At 40.9% G+C, this 19,946-nt stretch overlaps 1 protein-coding gene across 7 annotated transcripts in view; it reads right to left on the bottom strand.

Annotated features, from left to right (window-relative positions):
- The window catches only part of LOC129718573 (uncharacterized), a 310,807-nt gene that overhangs the window by 184,085 nt on the left and 106,776 nt on the right, over window positions 1-19,946 (bottom strand). The window lies entirely within an intron of this gene.

Here is a 19,946-nt window from a genome sequence, read left to right as displayed (position 1 = left end):
AAGTCAATAGCATAAAATCATTTCCTATATCGTCGTAGGACATTATTAATGTGTGATATATCTTTAAAACGATTCCCTCATTTTCAGGTTGAAAATTACAAAAATATGTTTTAGCAAGTGTAAACAGCCAACATTTTCCGTACAGCTTCAAAATTACATTTGTAATGCGACACGACTTCAATTGAGACGTATTTACAGTCTTTTTTTTTTCGTTTTTTGAAGAAATTAATATTATCTACAACTTAGCCAAAACCGTTCTGGCTTTTGAAATATTTTTAATCATCCAACCAACTTTACAAAAGCCCTTTTCAAAAGCTAGTCGTGCCTCAAAAAAAAAATAATACCACAGACTGATATGTTTAGCCTATAAGAACATCTATGCAAAGTTCCAGCCGAATCAAAAATGACAATTGAAAAAATATTAAAATTTTCCTATGTTGCTAGTAATTGGGTCCTAAAGCTACACCAGTTTTTATATATCATTTGAAAAAGCCGCTTTTTCTGAGCAAAACGTAATTCTCAAAAAATGTTTATCGTTTTCCTTCGATTTTTAAATGAAGAATTACGAAAACAGCTCGAAAGGTCTTAAATGACGTTTCGCCCATGTACGGTATATGAGAGAAAAAAAAACGATAGACATTTTTTAAAAATCACGTTTTGCTCAGTAAATTTCACTCTTTCAGCTGATATATAAAAATCAGAAAACCGTTTAAAACTTTAGAACCCAATTGCTCAACAGCAATATCAATATCACCGAAATACACCTCTTGTATGAGTATCCTTGTATACGAATCGGCACGGTGATCCTAACTGGATATTTAAAAAGTACAAAGTCAATGATCCGTGCGCACTCTAATGAGATGGATGAAAATTGAAATCATTCAGCTACTAAAAAGCTCTAATGTTCAAGATTCAGTGGTGATCGATTCAGCAGTTTGAAAATAAATAAAGTTTGCGATCGCTTTCCTTAATCCCGCCTCTGAAATGCAGCAAAGTCAATGTCACAGAAACACGCTCCATACTCGAACAGAGAACAAATTTAGTTGACACGACATGAACTGTACTAAAAAGTCCTGGATTGCATAGTTGAACGCAAGATCAGTTCCCGTCGCTTATTAGGTCCAAATTTTGTCAAGCTTTTATTTTTTTAATAAGGGGGGTTGTTAGTAGTTTAGGTATTTATGATAAATGTTAGTAAATAATGAGTATGTGTGTCCAATCACAAATGGTGACTTCTCAACACTGTTAGAAATTTGTAATTTTGATTGTTAGGATTTGTTTGCTTTCGCAATTAGGACTTATCATTCGTAGAGATTTAAACCTACTTGTCAAAAGAGGGAAGTAAACTTACAAGTAACTTAATTGCTAACTTATTGGCTATAAAGAGAGCTTATCGTAGCAAAAATGTTGTACAGGACTGGACCCTAAGACTGAACCTCGAGGCACACCTGCTCTGATAGGAAATCTATCAGATTTTGAATTCTGATAGACAAGTTGCAGAGTTCGATCAGCAAGATAATTTTTTTCTAACGTCAAGCTCTTATGGAGCCGAACCGGAACGAAACCAAACGAACTGCGCCCTAAACGGACCGGAACAGAACAATAAACAATATCGTACGCTTGCCTGGAGGCCTAATGCGGTCTCGATTAACTAGATTATTAGTTGAGAGAATTCGTTATCGATATTGTTTTTGGCACATTTTGCATGTTGTAGGATAAGTACAACGATAATCCGTGCCCCAGTGCTTAGTCGAGAAAATTTCCAGCTCGAAACGATCCTTAACCTGATCGGGAAGCGAACCCGACATCACAACCGTGTGGGAGAGCTAGCCGACCGACATCGCTAACCACATAACCACGAGGACCAGGCTCGTTCCGATTTTCAATCAGACCGGACAAGACCAAAGTCCAGACCCAACTTTTCGTTCCGATATCGAGCACTTTAATACTATTATCATGAATTTCTCAGGAATTGCATTCAAATCCTTTATGTTGAGTTTAATGCACTCTCCCGTTTCGAAAATTTTCTCTTAGCGCCAGAGAGTCGGTTTTTCCCAAAAAAAATTTTTTTTTTGAAAGAACAGATCTCGACGTATCATGCATATCTAAGATATTTGGCATCAAAAATTTCATTCAGAAAGCAGGGCTGATGAGGGCTGGTCAAGTTGTAAAAAGTGACTTTAGTGACTATTTTTCGGAAAAAGTAACTTTAGTGACTTTTTGATGAAAAAAGTGACTTTTGAGTGACAAACTTAAAAAAGTGACCAAGTCACTAATAAGTGACCAACTTGCAGCCCTGAAGCTGTCCACGTGGTAAGTGGATGGCCCTCAAGGGGGAAGGAAAGGCAGGAAATTGGGAAAATTGAAATTTTTTTTTCGATGCCAAATGTCTTAAAAATTCATAGAACGACAAGATCTGGGGTTATCTCGAAAAATATTTTGACCGAAAATCAATCTTGTTGGATGAAATTGAAAGTTATTATTTCTAGTTTGAAAAAATACTAAAATCAAATTTGTGAGCTTCTACATAAAATAAAATTGGCCTCTTTTGATGTCTAAATTTTTCAATCTTTTATTGTTTTTTTTTTTTGGATAGTGATTTTTCATAGAAAAAAAACAACTTTTTACTAAAATAGCCGCTATTTTGGCAATTAGAGGAATTTCCAAAAACGGCTATGTAACAAGTCTGATAACCTATTTTTACATGGTAAAAAAATTCAGCCAAATCGGTCCAGCTGAGACAAATTTAATAGCAGTTACTTACTGATTTAGAGAGGGCATCCACATTCCCTGTTTCCAACGTAATACAGGTCGGACTCGATAATATATAGTCTCTTATTATTTTTACCTATATACTTTAATTTCATATGTAATCGAATCAGAGAAAAAAATGTTGTTTATTATTTATTTTACATAAATGATTTGTGGTTTTTCGAATAAACAAGAAAATTTTCATTTTTGACTCATCCTCCAGTGTTGTGATCGTATGTTTCAGTCTCAAGTTATAGCGCACCAACGATGGAGTCCACTAAGCAAGAAATTCGTCATGTTTTACGTTTTACTACCTGAGAGGTAAAAATGCATCGAAGGCGACCAAAAAATTTTATTAAGCTTATGGGCCCGATACTGTAACGATTCGCACAGCACAGCGTTGGTTTGATCGAAACCGATAAAATAGTGGAAATCATCCAAGTAGACCGGCATGTGAGCATTCGCTCGATTGGCCAGGAACTGGGTATAGACCATAAAAAAGTTTGGAACTATTTGCAGAGGATTGGATTCTAAAAAAAGCTGGATGTTTGAGTGCCACACGAGTTGACGCAAATAAACCTCTTAGACCGAATCAACGCCTGCGATGCACTGCCGAAACGGAAAGAACTCGACCCATTTTTGAAGCGGTGTTGACTGGTGATGAAAATTGGATCACGTACGATAACCTCAAGCGCAAAAAATCTTGGTCGAAGTGCCGCGAACCGGCCCAAACCATCGCCAAACTCGGATTGACGGTCAGGAAGGTTTTGCTGTGTGTTTGGTGGGATTGAAAGGGAATCATTCACTATGAGTTGCTCAACTATGACCAGACTCTCAATTCGGTTCTCTATTGTGAGCAGCTCGACCGTTTGAAGCAGGCGATTGACCATAAGTGGCAAGAATTGGTCAATAGGAATGGTGTTGTTTTTCACCAGGACAACGCTCGGCCTCACACATCTTTGATGACCCGTCAGAAGCTACAGGAGCTCGGATGGGATGTCCTACCGTATAGTCCGGACCTGGCACCGAGCGATTACCATAAAGCGTTAAATAAAGCGTCAAATTTCGATCAGAGAAACGACATTTCTTTTTCCCCAACCTAATATCTTGTAGTTATTTTTTATGTAATTGCAGTCAAATGTAAAGCAAAATTTTGATCCATGTATGCTGATTTGTCAACTCATTTGTATTTAATTTCTCAAATTTTTAAAATTTTAATTTTTTTCAACACTTCTTAAATTTTTGAAGTAGAATACTTCTCTCAGGAAGTTCGGCTACATAGGGATGTGAAATTAAAATCTAAAACCGAAAAAAGTGAAAAATATGTCCAATTTCAAATGCTAATAAATCGGTTAGTATTCGATGGATTTCCTTCGTTTTTGTAGCAATAGATTGGAAAATCTTCTAAGATTCTTCCCAAAAGAAGATATTTGTAATTTTATTATTCACACTATTGTACTATTGAAAATAGTCAAGCCTTGTCAAAACGAAAAATTCGACCTCTGATTGGTCGTTATATGATTGCTTCCCAAGCACGGTCGTACCTATATACCTTGCAATGGAAAACATGCTTTTTGGCCTATATAAGAGCCTGTTTTAGCCGAAGCCGGTCATAATAGTTCTATACAGCGACAACAGTTGTCGTCCTTCCTTAGCAGCAGCACTAGCCCTGTGGTTGGTCACCACTGCCATTATTCCCCCCGTGTTGGGGCAGCATGAAGATTGCCATCAGGAAATCCAATTTTGTAAATCAAAATGCCTTTTCCAAGGCAAATAAACAAGTCATTGAAAGTCAATAATTTTTGACAACGCAAGCAAGCATTCTGTGTTGGATCCTAACAATTTTAGTCTGTCGCGCCCGTCTAATTCACTGAATGTGAAATAGCTTCCACAGTGCATGTTGTCCGTGTATCTCAATTCCTCCACTGTTAGGGCAGCTCAAAGGTTGCAATCAGCAACCGATTTTGAACAGCGAAATGCCTTTTTCAAGCCAAATAAACAAATAATTGAAGGTTAATAATTTTCTGGCATCAACACAAACAGACATTCTTTGCGGGATGCAATCAAATTCTGTTGTAGTTGTCTACTTTTTACTTTATTGAGTTAACCCCCCACTGTTGGGGCAGCGCAAAGGCTGTGATCATCATAACCGATTTTTAATAACAAACTGCCCTGTTATAACGCATTCACAAAAGCAGTTAGTTCGACTATGCAGAGCTAATATGAAGTCGATTCAAGCAATCAGCATTACCAGAATTTCGTCGTCTCCCAGCTGCCAAGTTGCAACATGATGCAACACGCAACAGCGAGCAAACGTAATCACTTGATGTTACAAGCCGCAATACGGTTAGAGATAAATCGTTGCGTGTGTGAGAGCACCATCGGTGTTTATTCGCTGGATACAAAAATCAAATGCGAATTGTGGAACAACTCGTCTGACGAACATTAGAGAATGGAAAAACTGAACTAAAAGGCGTGGCCTATTTCGTAGCACCCTTCGACTATAAAAGAGTGTTTCTGGGAAATCTAGCTACATTCATTAGTCGGAAGGTGAGCTGGATGGACCGTCCACAACGTTGACAGCAGTAGCAGCAGATATCAGCACTCAGCAGTAACAGAGGATAGCAGCGGGTTGCGCCTGTGGCTGCCTTAAAATTAAACAAATCACTTGCCCTGCGGTTGGTCACCAGGTTTCAGGCCTCTGCCAGGCTGAACGCCAACGCGAGCGATCGGGAGAGATTTTTGCCGTACATCAGCCGGCACTCCCTCTAATGAAAAATTTGGATCATTCTGTTCAGAAGAATATTACTGTCGGTAATATTACAGAGATGCGATTGCATTATATCCGATATGTAATTCAACAATTGTTCTTTTGAGGACAAACAAAACACTTAGTTTGAAGAGTTAATAGCTTTGGGTAGAGAGCAATATGGTAACAGCCTCAGCGGTAGGTGCAGCCGGTACTTCCCTGAGGCCGATGTTATAAGGAGTAAATGGAAGCGGTACGGCGAAACAGTTCGGGTGTGCTTAGACGCGCGTCATTTTTCGTTGTTGATATTATTCCCCACATGAAACGACGCGCTTTCGTACGATAGCGGCGGTATTAGCGGTAGATGGATTTGCCAACACTTACTCCAGTAAAGCCGTGTCTAATTTTCAATGTGAAAACACCTTTCTATTGTGTTGGCCGTGCGCATTAGGCCTCTGCCAGGCTAAACGCGAAAAGCGGCGCGAACCGATTCGCCCGGCCGTAGGTTAATGTACAGCCGTAAGTAGAGCTGTGTAAAAATATTCTACTTCCACCTTGCGGTCGTGGCTTTGCACACAACCCTCCTGTGATTTTTTTTTTCAATTTATTATTATTTTTGAAATTATTTTTTTAGGTCTTTTTACTTTTTTTATTTTTAAATTTTGAAAAATTTCCAAAATTTTATTTATCTTATATTTTCTATATTTGTCCCGTTTCCTGCAAGGGTTATATATTTTATGGATGTTCTCGTGCGATATATTAGCTCGATATATAAGTCATATTTAAAATTCATTTTTTTTTTGCTCTTATATATAATCTAGTCTAAAATTATATATAATCGAATCATAAATAATCGCGTCAATATATAATCGAGTCACTATATAATCGCGTCCGACCTGTACTCGTAATACTCACTCACAAGAAACACTTTCAAATGTACTCAAATGAATAGCTCAAATACCCGAATACGAAAATTCATTATTTTCGACTTTCCAGAGAAGCACAACCCTTCCCCCCTTAAAACAAACAAATGACTTCGAAAATAAAATGATACTTATCCTTCTCAGAACGATCCGCTAGGTCTATTCTGCACTAGTTCAGATAGCATGAACTGTATCTGGAACTGTGAGCTTTTACTAATTACATCAATTTTATTCCGAGGATCTTACTATATGATGCACATAACTTAACCTTGTTGCCAGTCGGCTAGGAATATTTTGAACTAAGTCAGTTTTTCCAAATCTTCGATAATATCGAACATTTTAATTTTTCGCTAACAACAATTTTTTCGCTTAAAACAATCATGACTCAAGTGAAAAGGTTTGGAAATATTGTAAACTTTCTAAGAAAAAAACATTCCCTTAAAATTTAAAAATAAAATAAAATCAACAGCAAGTCAGTTCAAACGAATTAAAGGAGAACAGTAGACAGGCGAGAAAATTTGCAAAGATTTCTCTCCGATGATAAAAAAGCTGATTTTTGCAACACTAACTTGCAATCACAATTGCTAGCTGACACGTGAGTGACGTGTTTCGTGGCACTCTCAATGTCATCCATTATTAGATTCTTCAACTCGTTCATTGTAGTGCATGTAATATAATCAAATCAGAACGCATAGAATGACAATGTGTTTTGATGGGTTGGAGCTGCTGACAGTTTGAATGACGGCTTGTGCTTGAGATCAATTTTTTCGTACTTATGTCTTCCTCTTCACAGCCCGAAAACAATTCTCAAGTTCATTTGTTGTTTTTTCAATCTCATATATTGAAATAAGGTTGAAATATATCACATTCACGATTTTATTAAATAAATCTCAGAGTCGTGAGGAAAATGTCAAACATTTGTTACTTTTTTGTCACAAATAAGTTTATTTTGTCGTTCAAAGCTCTATCGTCCACTGGCATGATATGTAAAGATAAGCATCAATAGCAATTCACGTTAACTTTTCCATCGTGTTCTAGTTTGTTAATATGGCTTTGAAGTGGAGTGGGGTGAAAGCTCGCATTGGTCCTTTATTTCAAATCAATTACACATGTAAACTCGTAATGATTTGATTCAGTGATTCTGAGCTATTACTACTGACCGAACTTGATGGATTTTTTCAATAGTTAAGTTGCGAAAACATCGAACTTTTTCCCCACATTACTCCACTGTAGAGACAGTACATGTAAACTCTTTTTTTCTGCGAAGCCAATTTTTCTTCTACCCACAATCTCTCTCCGCTTCAGACGGAGTGAACAAAGCCCAAATGGAAAATTGTGACATCAGCTACAATTTGGTACCCTCCACATTCACCTTGTTATGTAGAGAAACTTTCCACCTGGGGATAGGTTCCCCGTCGAGGGAGATGACGGTGTTTTACACACGTGCAAACAAAAAACACAGCCGGAGCACCACAGACATATTTTACGGGATAAAGTTCGCTACGTAAAATTCAATTACTTCACACGACGACTTCGCGCGTACCGTGTGTCTGCGCGATACGTCAGCTTTATGGCGGTATGAATGCTAAAAAGGTACTTAAGCTGATACACTAAGCTCGTTACAGCGGTAATGCGAATCCCTGGAAACGTGAAAGGCATGAACCGTACTTTAACCCGCAGTGAGAGAAAGGGTTCTTTCAGGTGTGAATATTGCAATCACTTTCGGTTCGGTCCCGGGCCGTAGTTTGCCAAATCAGAGAACCGATAAAAAGAAACACATTTTTTTTTATTTGCTTACATTATTCTGATTATTGTCTTTGTATGTCCTCTACAGAAGTCCGCTACGTGATTTGAGTAGTTTTGACAAGCAAAACGAAGCAAGCTGAAGAAGGTGTCGCGGAATGCAATTTGATTCTAAGCCCCAATCGATTGATCGCACGTCGTAGATTGGAAAACCGGCACGAGAGAATTCCGCTCGCCCCATTAGCGAACCTTCTAGGGGAACCTCTAGTGACAGGTTCGCAAGTAGCGGTGCAAAAGGCTGAGAACGTGACAAGAGTACCTCATTGGAGACTCTGCACCATTCATGGCCCGGTTGTTTGCGAAAAGCCTTCTGCCGAACTCGCGCTAACAAAGTTAATTATAAAATATTGGCACCGGAGTACCACTCGCACTCTCTGCAGACATCTGCAACATTATGCAATCGCAGCCATGCTCTGCGCGTTAGTATTCGAACGACAAGTTCGACTGCTGCTCTCAGCTGTCATAAGGCAAACCCCCTGCAGCCACGTTCGCGCAACCGGAAGAAAGTTGACTCCTCCAGTTTCCGATGACGAGCGAGGAAAGCAGGGGAGGGGGAGAATAAAACTTTGCAACTTAGATGATATGATAATTTATGGCGGAAATTCCTTGTTTGCATCACCATTACCACAATTTTCTGGTTCGCCGTGCCAGTGCAGTGCTAATTATGTCGCATTTCTGCTGTGCCGGGTGGGGCTGGAAATGTGCCGACTAGCAGATTATTCTTGTTAGATGCGGAAATTGCGGAAATTGAATCACTGCTCGGGATGTGTAAGTGGCAGCTAATAGGCGTGTTGGGTTTGTTCGAGCATATAAATAGTTTGCCAGAGTTCATTGCACATGGCTAGAATAATGAGGAATTTTTATTTTCCTGTTTTATTGTGGGTAATAATAATTGAGAACACATTCCAAAGTTCTTTCGTAGAATGAACGCATTAAAAAAGATAAACTAAAATTCATACCAGTAAATTTTAATGCTGAACTTGTTTCCAATCTTTTGTTGCTTCAATATTTTCTAATAGTCTTATTGCATTTCTAAACAAAAAGCTTGTGACGAAACATTTCACCAAATTTTAGACCGCTTATAGAGAAATTTTCCTAAAATTTCGCACAGCTGACAATAACATTATGACAGTTTGATGGTAATGTGCTATGGCAAAATAAAGCCTACATTGGACTTTCTCCTCATTCGACTTAATATATGTATCAATTGGAATACGTGGATGTTCTGTAATTGAGCTCTGAAAGCTTTTTAGTGACTTTTGCGCTTGAAGTTATAGCCCTTTTAGACTAGATACAGATAAATTTTTAATAGTTACGAATTGCTGACTGTGTGCCTTCTATTAATCCAAGTATTTTATAATTTTAACACCTTCGTAAAGTCCTTTCGTTACTGTCTTTATTTCTCAATTTTCGAGGTATGAACTAGATTTATTTATTTCTCTGAAAGAGGTTTGAACCTTTGAAACCCCTTTCATTCGCTCGGCTATGTTACTTCGAATTTTTCCATCTCTGCCGCTCTAACGCATAAACCCTGTGTCACACTCATCTTTTTTGCAGTCGTTCCACACAACTACTGTGGGCTGTGGAGCACTAACCGGACGTAAGGAAATAGCACTCAAGAGTCTGGCAGTAATCTCGACCAGATAGGGATCGACTGGGATAGATGCACAAAAAAAGTAAATAAATTAATAAATAAACAAGATCCATTTTCTAAAAAGCTTCTATCGGCGGAAGATGTGCTTTAATGCAGGGGACAACTCAAATCCCTCGGTCAAACAGGGCTGACAAACGCTTGGATCATTTTGCGATTCTAAGGAACAATTATCTCATCTTCCAAAGCTGGGCGCAGTTTTTAAAATTAGGGAAGAAATGAAAAAGTTATAACTGATATCGAGTGTCACCTGTGCCCGTTCTCAGTGAAAATCGAGTCAGTGAAATAAATGAGATGTCACAATTATCAATCTTTTGCATGAAGTCAATCAAGTGGATAAATGTCTACACTACAGCCTCTGCCAGTCAACATACCCACGATCAAGCGATTGGAGTGGAAGGTAATTTTCATTTTCAGCTTGTTCGTGGTGAAACTAATATCCGCAGTTTTCAGTTTCAACTGAAAATCTGTCGCCGACAGTGAAAATCAGCAATCCTGAGTACAAGAAAATGTGCAAGAAATGTTACTTTACTTATTTCATCCGAAGCAAATGGCGACTGAAGCGCATCGAGAGTTGAAAAAAGTTCATCGAAATGCTACTCTAAAAGATACAACGTACGGTGATTGGTTTCGTCGCGAGTTTAGATGTTGATGACTTTCCACGTGAAGAAAGGCCAAATACCTTCGAAAACGCTAAGATGTAGGATATGCTCGATGAAAATCCATGCCAAACGCGAAAATCGCTTGCCTAAATATTAGTAGTTACTCACCAATCCATTTTCAACCGATTGCATGTTTTGCTCGGACATGCTTCTACATCATTTGCACGGTCGAATGTTCACGCTGTCACGGTTATGCTCTGTCTATTTGATGAGACCGGTGTTATTAAATATGAGCTGTTGAAACCGAACGAAACTATCTCTGGGGAATGGTATCGACTTTAGTTGTCTCGAATAGGCTGAAAAATCCGCGAAAAACAGCCTCCAATCAAGCAGAGCCACAAAAAAGTGAATTTACTGCATGACAACGCTCGTTTTCCAACTGCCAAATTTGTTAAAACATATATATAAGCACTCAAATGGAAAGTCCTACCTCACCAATCATATTCCCTAATGGTCATGGTCTGGCTGATCAACGATTATGATTGCATGAAGACATTGAAAAATGTTCTAATTCGTGGATAGCCTCAAAAGACGGACACTTTCATCGAAACAATTTTCAAGTTCTGCCAGCAATATGGGACGAAGTTGTAGCTAACGATGTGTAATACCTTGAACCGCTCTATTTTATGACTATTTTGTCGATATAAAGTTAAAAAGCAGTGCACCTAATAAGTTCCAGTAGAAAACATGCTCATGGAACCTTTTCGTTACTGAGCCGTGACAAAAATTATTGTTATAAAAAAGATTGGATGTGCGAAAATCATTTGATTGCAGCATTCCGTAGCGGACAACGCCTTGTCTTTAGTGCATCAAAATCATTCAATTGAAGTAGTTAATATTTTTCTATCACTCGCTTTCCCAGAATTTCCTCGTCTTTATACTGTGTTTATATAGTTTTTATATTGTGAAACATCAATGATATTTTTTAACTAATTTATCAAACGATTTTTCCGAGTTGAGTAATTGCATTAATCTAGCTCTTTAATTTATATTACACATACTATACGACTCAATAACAACAACAAACAAGTCACAAACATAATTCAAACTAGCACGATAGTTGAAATATGATCGCATTGAGATACAAATGTAGTACTGCATATTTCATAATTTGCAAGGTAAGAAAATTCAACTTTGCTCCAAGAACGTGTTTTTGGTTTGGGAAAGGCCAATTGCAATTTGTACTTGGCAGGAGAAACGAAACAATTCACTTTGAGCAAGTGTATTTCGTAATAGCTTCAGCTTCGGACCCAATGTACTTGACTAGCTCTCCTGGTAACAGCAATAGTACGGGAGGCTAAACTTGGCTTCTCTGCTGCTTGTTCGTGACCCGCTTGTATCCTCGATGCCGTCTTAATTAGTTTGTTGTTAGTTTGTCTTTACACCCAAAAAAACAACGCGCAACGCAGTCCAACCTTTCATTTACTTTTCTCCATAATACCATGTACGTGGCCACGCCTACTTGTCACTTTAGTCTTCTCCGTAAATATTTAGGACAATCGCACGGGTTTATTTCATCACATTTTCGCATGACGAGATATTGAGCGAGCTTCTATCTGGTGGCACTAATTGCTAAAGAAATGTTCTTCCGAATTTTCACGCTTTTCTGCATTCGAAGAAAACAGGAAAAAACATTATTCGATTGATTCCCAGTTTTGCAGAAAATTAACCCGGAAGTTTACTATCAAAAGCAAAAATCAACGCAATTCTTGAATTAGCAATATTAAAAAAAGTCAAATAAAAGCAACGAATATATCTACTTGTAAGGTACAATAATAAATATGCGGCCTGCGATCAAATTTTTGAATGAGTTTATCAACTTCTCATGCGTAGGTGTCTCGATATAATTTTTTTTCCTGTATGCCTGAAGGGCACTGGGTACTGAAATGCCACTGCGACATTCTTGCTGATTGTCTTTTGTGGCGGGCCCCGATTGCTGTGCACAGGTTACGAATTGATCTTACTCATTGATGGAGTAAAAACCTGTAGGTAAAATAAATTAGGTAAATTAAGTACAACATAGTTGATAAAATTAATGACCTGCATGGGATTAGAGCTCCATACTTGGTATGGAGTTAAAAGGTAACTTCCTAAGAAGTTGTACCTAGAGAAAGCAAGAGCTCCGCAAGAGCAAAGCAAGTGCTCATTTTCGAGCCATCCGTATAAAAACTGACGATGCCAGGTGGAAGATTAGGCCCTCCATTGTTCCACATAGAGCGGTTTGTTTCAATCACTCTATATGGAATATCTATGTTGGTCCTAAAGTCCATCCAATCGGAGAATGTAGTTATTAGCAGAGTTAGCTTGAACTCCCTAAGTATGCGAAGGTGGTCGATTTGGTCCCCTTCAAGTATTGTTTTCCTTTTTTGCAACCTTAGAGCGCCAAGCTCTGTTTCCTTTTTCATATGAACATGTAGAGGCAGTAGGCAGAGCATAGCTTCCATGGCTGCAGTTGGAGTTGTTCGCATAGCGCTTGTAACCGAAAGACATGCAAGTCTTTGAATTATTTTTGAGTTTGGCTTGCGCAGTCGTTTCGTTCACCTTAGGCCACCACACAAGGGCGGCATAGGTGATTCTTGGTCGAGCAATGGTCTTGTAAGACCAGAGTGCCAAGTCTGGTTTCAGTTCCCAGGTCTTACCGAACAGAGTTCTGCAGGCCCAGATCGCCGAGGTCGTTTTCTTAGCGGCATGATCCAGTTGTGCAGACCAGTTCAGTTTCTTATCCAGAATATTCCGAGGTATTTGACTTCATTGTTGAAGCTCAGTCTAACTCCATTCAGTGTTGGAGGAGTGATGGCGATCTTCCTCCGACAACTAGTGACCATATCAAGGGCGAAAGAACTCCTCCTTGCGGGCATCCCTTGATCACTGACATTGTTACAGACGAATCGCCCAAGGTTGCTGTGATGTCATCATCGTATTAATTGATGCAAAGGACGTGTTACCGAAGTCCCCTTCAATATCGAGAAAGGCACATAGTGCCGTCTCCTGATATTTCAGGGACTTTTCATACAACGTCACTAAGCTGTGAAGAGCAGTTTCTGTTGACATGCCGCTTTGAAAGGCATGTTGGTTCCTATGCAATGGAGAGGCTTTAAGAAACTCATCACGGATATATTTATCCATTATTTTCTCCATCAACTTAAGAAGTGATGAAGTCAGACTTATGGGTCTGAAAGTCTTAGGTAGGGTTTTATCCTTTCTTCCAACTTTGGGGATAAACACTACCTTCACCTTGAACCAGTTATATGGAGTATGGCCCAGGATAAAGCTGGCTCTGAAGTGGTTGATGAGCTCGGACATGATAGCTGCGGCCAATTTTCGTAGAAAGATTGGTAGTATGCCGTCTGGACCTGGAGACTTCATAAGGTCGGATGAGCTTAGAGCCCAACCTATTGAAGCTTCCGTGAACAGTCAACGGGCCAGCTGGATGGACTCTCGAGACACCATATGTCTCGAATTGTTCCGCCGCAACCCATCACTATTCAGTTCTTCGGTCTCTGTCGATCTACGCAAGTGGGTGTTCATAAGAACCTCCAACGTTTCCTTGGTTGTGACAGTGAGGCATCAATCCTCTTTCCTTACTCGTCCTTAACCGTTAGTATGGTCTTTGGACATCGCCTTCTGGAGCCGCGTAGCTTCTGACAGAGTTTGGACTCTCACAGAAATTAACTCTGGATTTCCGTTTAGTCTTCCCTTACTAACACGCAGAGAATCTTGAGTAAGAATCCCCAGGATACCTTTAACTCGGTGACGGAATCGTGAAAGGAATCGCAAACACGATCCGGAGGATTCCCACTCAGGATTCTTATTCAAGAATCCTAGAGTCATATACAGGGCATTCCTGAGGATTCTTTTTTCAGGAATCCTTTTCAAGGAGGCTCATGAATCCAATGTGAGGAATCCTAGAGAATCTATACGAATCTGATGTGACTTTAGCCCTGTTGAACAACCGCCTAGTTTCCCGACGAAGGTCACTGAGTTGATCATTCCACCAGGGTACGTCACGGCAAACTGACCACTGTGTTAGTGGACAGTTTGCATTAAAGGCATTCATGATTCTGTTCCGTAGATCATTTGCTGCCGAATTCAGGTCAACTGAATTTCGAATGTTACTGTAACTGAAAGTTTATGAATCGATCAGGTGTTCCTTGAAGGATTCCCAATCTGTATTCTTAGGATTTCTGAACAGCTCTCTTTTCAGAGGGTTAGCCTCTATATTAAAAACGATGTGTCTGTGGTCCGACAAACTAGTTTCATCGGAGACATGCCAATTTTTAATCCTTTCAGAAATAGAGGCGCTACACAGAGTGAGATCAAGGACCTCCTGTCTGATGGCGTTGATAAAAGTGGGGTTATTCCCTACATTACATACATTGACATCGTTAGAAGTAAGGTATTCAAGTAGGTACTCACCCCTAGTGTTGGTATCCGAGCTGCCCCAGATCCTGTGGTGGGTGTTGGCATCGCAGCCGATCAGAAACGGCTTGTTGATGGCCTTGCAGTATCGCACGAGCGTAGCAACTTCGGGTGGCTGTATATCACCTTGGTCGCCCGGGAAGTAGGCCGACGCGACAACCATCTCCTGTTTTCCTCTTATTGTCGGTACTTCAACCGTGACGGCAACGACATCACGCTGGATAAATTCTGTAATAGGTAATAATTTTAGTTCTCTGTTTAGCAGAATTGCAGTCCTTGGTTTGAACTGCGTGTCGTAGTAGATTAACCTACCGTTAGGAGCGTTAAGTCCGAGAACTTTGGATTCGTTGATCCACGGTTCCTGAATGAATGCAGCCGCTAGCTGCTCTTTGGCGAATCTCCTGCAAAGAACACCCAAGGCGCCTTTTTCGTGATGGAGATTCGCTTTGCAGTGCAGTTGCCGTCTTTGTCCGGATCGGAAGATGATCCGGGTATTGGCTGACGGCTGCCAACAGCGGTTTGGCTGGTTGATGGAAGTTGTTCTTCCTCACTGTTCGGCTTCGATTGCAGCAGTCGATTGGCAATCGTCCCGCACTCTGTGGCGGTTTTTGACTCCGGGGGATGCAACTGTTCGGTGGTTGATTCTTCACACTCTTGCGAGTCTTCGGCGGAACCGTCCGAGCAGCCGCGGGGTTGCGTTGTTTGGGTGGTGACAGGGTACTCCCGAGGGAGCATCCTGCGCATACCTTCCCAGCCGCAGGGTTGCGATTGGGTGGTTGTGGGGCACTCCCGGAGGAGTTTTCCACGCGAACCTTTAGCCCATTCGCAGGATCGCTTTGCTTGGGTAGTGGCAGGGTACTCACGGAGGAGTTACCCGTACGTACCTTCCCTGACATTGCGACGGAGTCTTTTCTGCCTGTGACGTTCGGCCTTCCGCTTAGCTTTTGGCTGCGTGCTTTGCCGAAACCGTAGTGCAGTTCATGGTTTCCATTTTCGATGAGTTTGGCCGATTCTTCGTCGATATCCAGACCTAGCTCGATCAAGGTCTTCACCAATTTGCGATTACAGACTCGCCACATTTTGGTAGAGAGATGGTCGTTCTGATTCTGGAGTGAACGGAGGATCTTCTCGTCCGGAGAGTTCGCACTATCCGCGAAGTAACCGACATAGCGTCTGGCCTTCGGCAGATCCTTCATGTGGTATACACGAAGCTGTGCTCCCTCCCACGGTACGACCACTGCACTGTGTCGGTGTCGGCACAGGCAAGTTGCAGGAAGCCATTTTTTTAAATGGCAACCGTTAAACTTGAGCTTGGTGGTTGGATTTTCCTGGTCAGCAATGTGATCGAGGATGGAGGTACGGACAGTCTGAAGCTGGTTTGTTGTGAGTAGGGAGCTGGGGTGGGTAGCAGAAGTAACCGCAAGGCTTATAGCTCCCGCCATGTCCCTGAATGTGCCCGTCGAGGGCGGCTTCGGACCCGATGACCCCAAACCAGTGCCGTTCCGCAGTTTTTTAGGCTGTGGACACTTAGTACTGGTGTTTGAGGACACCAAGTCGTCCGACCGCTGACGCTTGACGGCGACTTGATTTGTTTGAGCAAGCTGCTCTGTCGGAAGGAGGGCCAGCTTCCTGGCTTCTTCGTACGAGAGACCGGAGCGAAGATTTTTGCTCAGTCGCCGCCTTTGCGCATTTGAAAGTCGCTTGGCATGATTCGGGTTTCCCTTCGTCATCGGGCCTTGTCTCTGGACCGGGAAGTAAGTCCATTTGACTTTCGTCATTCCCTTGTGGAGAACGTAGGATTAAGGATGAAGCAGAGTGTCAACCGTCCAGCGATTCGCTGTCGAGGTTGAAGCCATCCTCATGCTCTATCTCATCCGTTCTGCCTGGTGCGTTTGTTTTTATTGGACTACGCTCCGATAAGTCCATGGGTACCGGCAAAGAAAGGCTGCCGGTGGCCGAATTTTGTAAATTGATGTGATCCATAAAATTTCCACGAGTCGCTGGGTAAAGAAGAGTCCGCTGCATCAGTGACCCGCGTGATGCAGTGAGGGCTAATTACTGTGAAGGGTGCCCTGGTGCTCCACAGGCTCCGTTAGAGCCCCCCCCCCCCCACCACCACATCGTCCATCGGCACGGGTCGCATAACACCTTAGCTTAGGGGTTTTAACCATTGGATTTTACGCAACAGCCATGGTTAAGAGCTGTTGCAATCATCCTCCTTTACAAAGGGCTTTAAACCCTCTGCTCCAGTTCTCAATAATTCAGGTCTATTCATAAAGGCTAAACTGAACCAAGAGAACCGTAACAGGCGGAGTCGTACATTCTTATTCAATAAGGAATAAAAGGTCTTTGCGCCTCACAAAACTGAGAGAATGACATAATTTGAAAAATAGGCGTGGTCACTTTCCACATAGGTATGAAATATACATCGTTAAGCGAGGTGATTATTTTTATCAAATTCAAACTGTGTTTAAAATCTGTTACAGATGCGTTGTAGTGTGATTCTCATCACAACCTGATAAAACTGTGCATAATACTTGACCTGTTAATCACTACATTGGTGTTCAAATTGTTTAGTGGCAGCAAGAACGTTAGTAAGTTTCACAAAATAATCAACGTATAGTAAATTGTAAACCGTGTAAAGGGTTTTTCGACGACTATTTTTTTTAAGTCCTCTACAAGTGTCGCGATTATCAGGAGGAGAAGGAAGGAGAAAACCAAACGAACACTAAATGCCAGAAGAGCAGAGATAGAAAATAGATGGGCGTGGTACACTGGAGGTGGGAATCGCTGGGTTAACCATAGAGTATGTTTATAGATCAAATTTGAAAAAAAAAATTAAATAAATCTCGAGTTTGAAAAAATCTTGAGACGAGAGCGTAAAAAGTCGATATGAAAGTAGGTATGTTGTTTCATTTTAGGAAAAACGAATGCTTCCGGTAGAGATCCTTCGTAACTACTCTACATTGTTGGTGACAGCGGCGAGATCACCCACTTTCTGATATAAAACATGAAGGTAAATAGTAGGCGCATGTCACGGAACCAACACTAATATTCAATGAAAATGATTTTCCTCTGGATCTGGTCCCGGAAACTAGAAAATTTAATTTAATTTTTTCTACTTCTACTAATTTGCTGGTTTCGCCAGTACAAGTTTCTTCCATCATGTTTTCGATTTTTTGATAGTTTATAATATTTCCCAGTATGTATTTTTTGTTTAATTATTGGCATAAAACCTAGCTCCAGAACAAAAATAGTCATCTCGAAAATTTCCTAACTGAAAATTGAAAACGTAGAACAGAGCTTCTTCTATGCTCTTACCTGTGTTACTTTTGTGTTTTAACCCAAGTTGCCACAAAAATTACATTTTTGGCTTTATACCGGCCAAAACAGTACTATCTCTGATTTTGATCTGTTTACCGGCTAAGAAAACTTTTCACCGAAGCAAATTGCTTGCAAACGAATTAACGTCTTAGTAAACTTTTCGACATCTTCCTAAACTTTCATTTTTTTGCACGCCTGGAAAATTGCTTCCGCTTCTTGGGTGCTTCTACATTTTTCTCTTTCGCAAACTTTCCTAATGATAACCCATAAAGAGAATACTAATTATGCTAAACGAAGCGATGATGATTTTCAGCGAAAACGTTTTATATTTTTGCACTTATTTTAACGTTAAGATGTGCTTAACTGAATACTAAACAAATGGCAATTATGCTATTGAGAGTTGTTTATGTGCTATTACTTTCAAACGCGAGCAGCTTTCAAAGTCACAACAACATTACTTTGTAATGTGAAATCATAAATAATAAAAAGCAACCACTGGCCATAATTTACCTCAGACGAAATAACAGTAAAAATGCGCATTTCTCAGTTATCGTGCATACGTTTCATATTTAAAATAAAATTTACGACGCTTCCTCAAACGGAATGCTGCGCAATAGTTTGAGGTTACATAACTTCCCCACAAGTATGTAACTTTCTTGAAATTCGACCTTAGCTTCTGGCAGTATCAGCCATGGTCGAGACAAGGTTCCTCGCGTTGCATTGATATTCATGCACCCTGGAGTCGATGATAAGAAGCTGCACCGGTTTTATTGCCGCCATTAGAAGCGATATTTTTTATCCACCCACAGCAACAGCAGCAAGCAGCAAACAATCTAGCCGACGAATTGGGTGCAATTTCGCTTCCCATTTCCCCCACTGGAATGGCAGACATTCCCGGAATGCCATCCGGTGAAGAAAACGGTTCTGCTCACGAGCAGCAGAAATTACAGTGCTGCCTGGTTGTGTTGCATAACGAAGCGGCTCGTTTCGTGATCGACAGAGTAGGGTTGTGTATATCAATACTAGGGTGGTCCGTCTTGGTATTGTTTTGTGAAAGATCACAACTTCGTCGAATCACTCTAACATCTAAACCGATGTGAAGACCCAGAGCAGCGGAAGCGTTTTAGTGCAGCTTCGTAGTTTTCTTCCTGCTAGGATTGCAGGCGAGACTATGACTCTCAGTGGACTGGTTTTTCTTGGTATGACACTTCCATTCCACCCGACCACCGACGACGGAAGGCGGGAGGTTGAAAATTCCACACAATATATAGCGAACCAAGCTCTGGTCGATTGAATTTTGCGGAACACACGGAAAAATCCGGAAGCAGAAGGATTTTATCGAGCGATACGCCCGAACTGCCAGCCATGCACTTTCTAGCGGCGAGGCCGGCTGGCTGGCTGCCGGAACCAACCCGAATGAGGGCTTAATTTTGGAGGCTCTAAATGTCATCAGCTGTTTTCGCTTGTCTGCACTGGAATTCGATAAGACTTATAACCTCGAACCGATACGGACATACAATTATGCTTCACATGTGGATCTGAGCCGCGATGCAGCAGACGTGGCAAAATTTCGTTTGCACAGGAAACAGTGTAGATAACCTGCCCCCACTGTTGAGCTGAGAAGTTGATTTTCAGTTGTGCTTGCAGAAGCAGTCGCAAATGAT

The sequence above is a fragment of the Wyeomyia smithii genome, chromosome 1 (assembly GCF_029784165.1).
Source record: "Wyeomyia smithii strain HCP4-BCI-WySm-NY-G18 chromosome 1, ASM2978416v1, whole genome shotgun sequence".
Taxonomy (NCBI): domain Eukaryota; kingdom Metazoa; phylum Arthropoda; class Insecta; order Diptera; family Culicidae; genus Wyeomyia; species Wyeomyia smithii.
The sequence above is the reverse complement of the archived record's forward strand: the minus strand, read 5'-3'. Positions and strand labels throughout refer to the sequence as shown.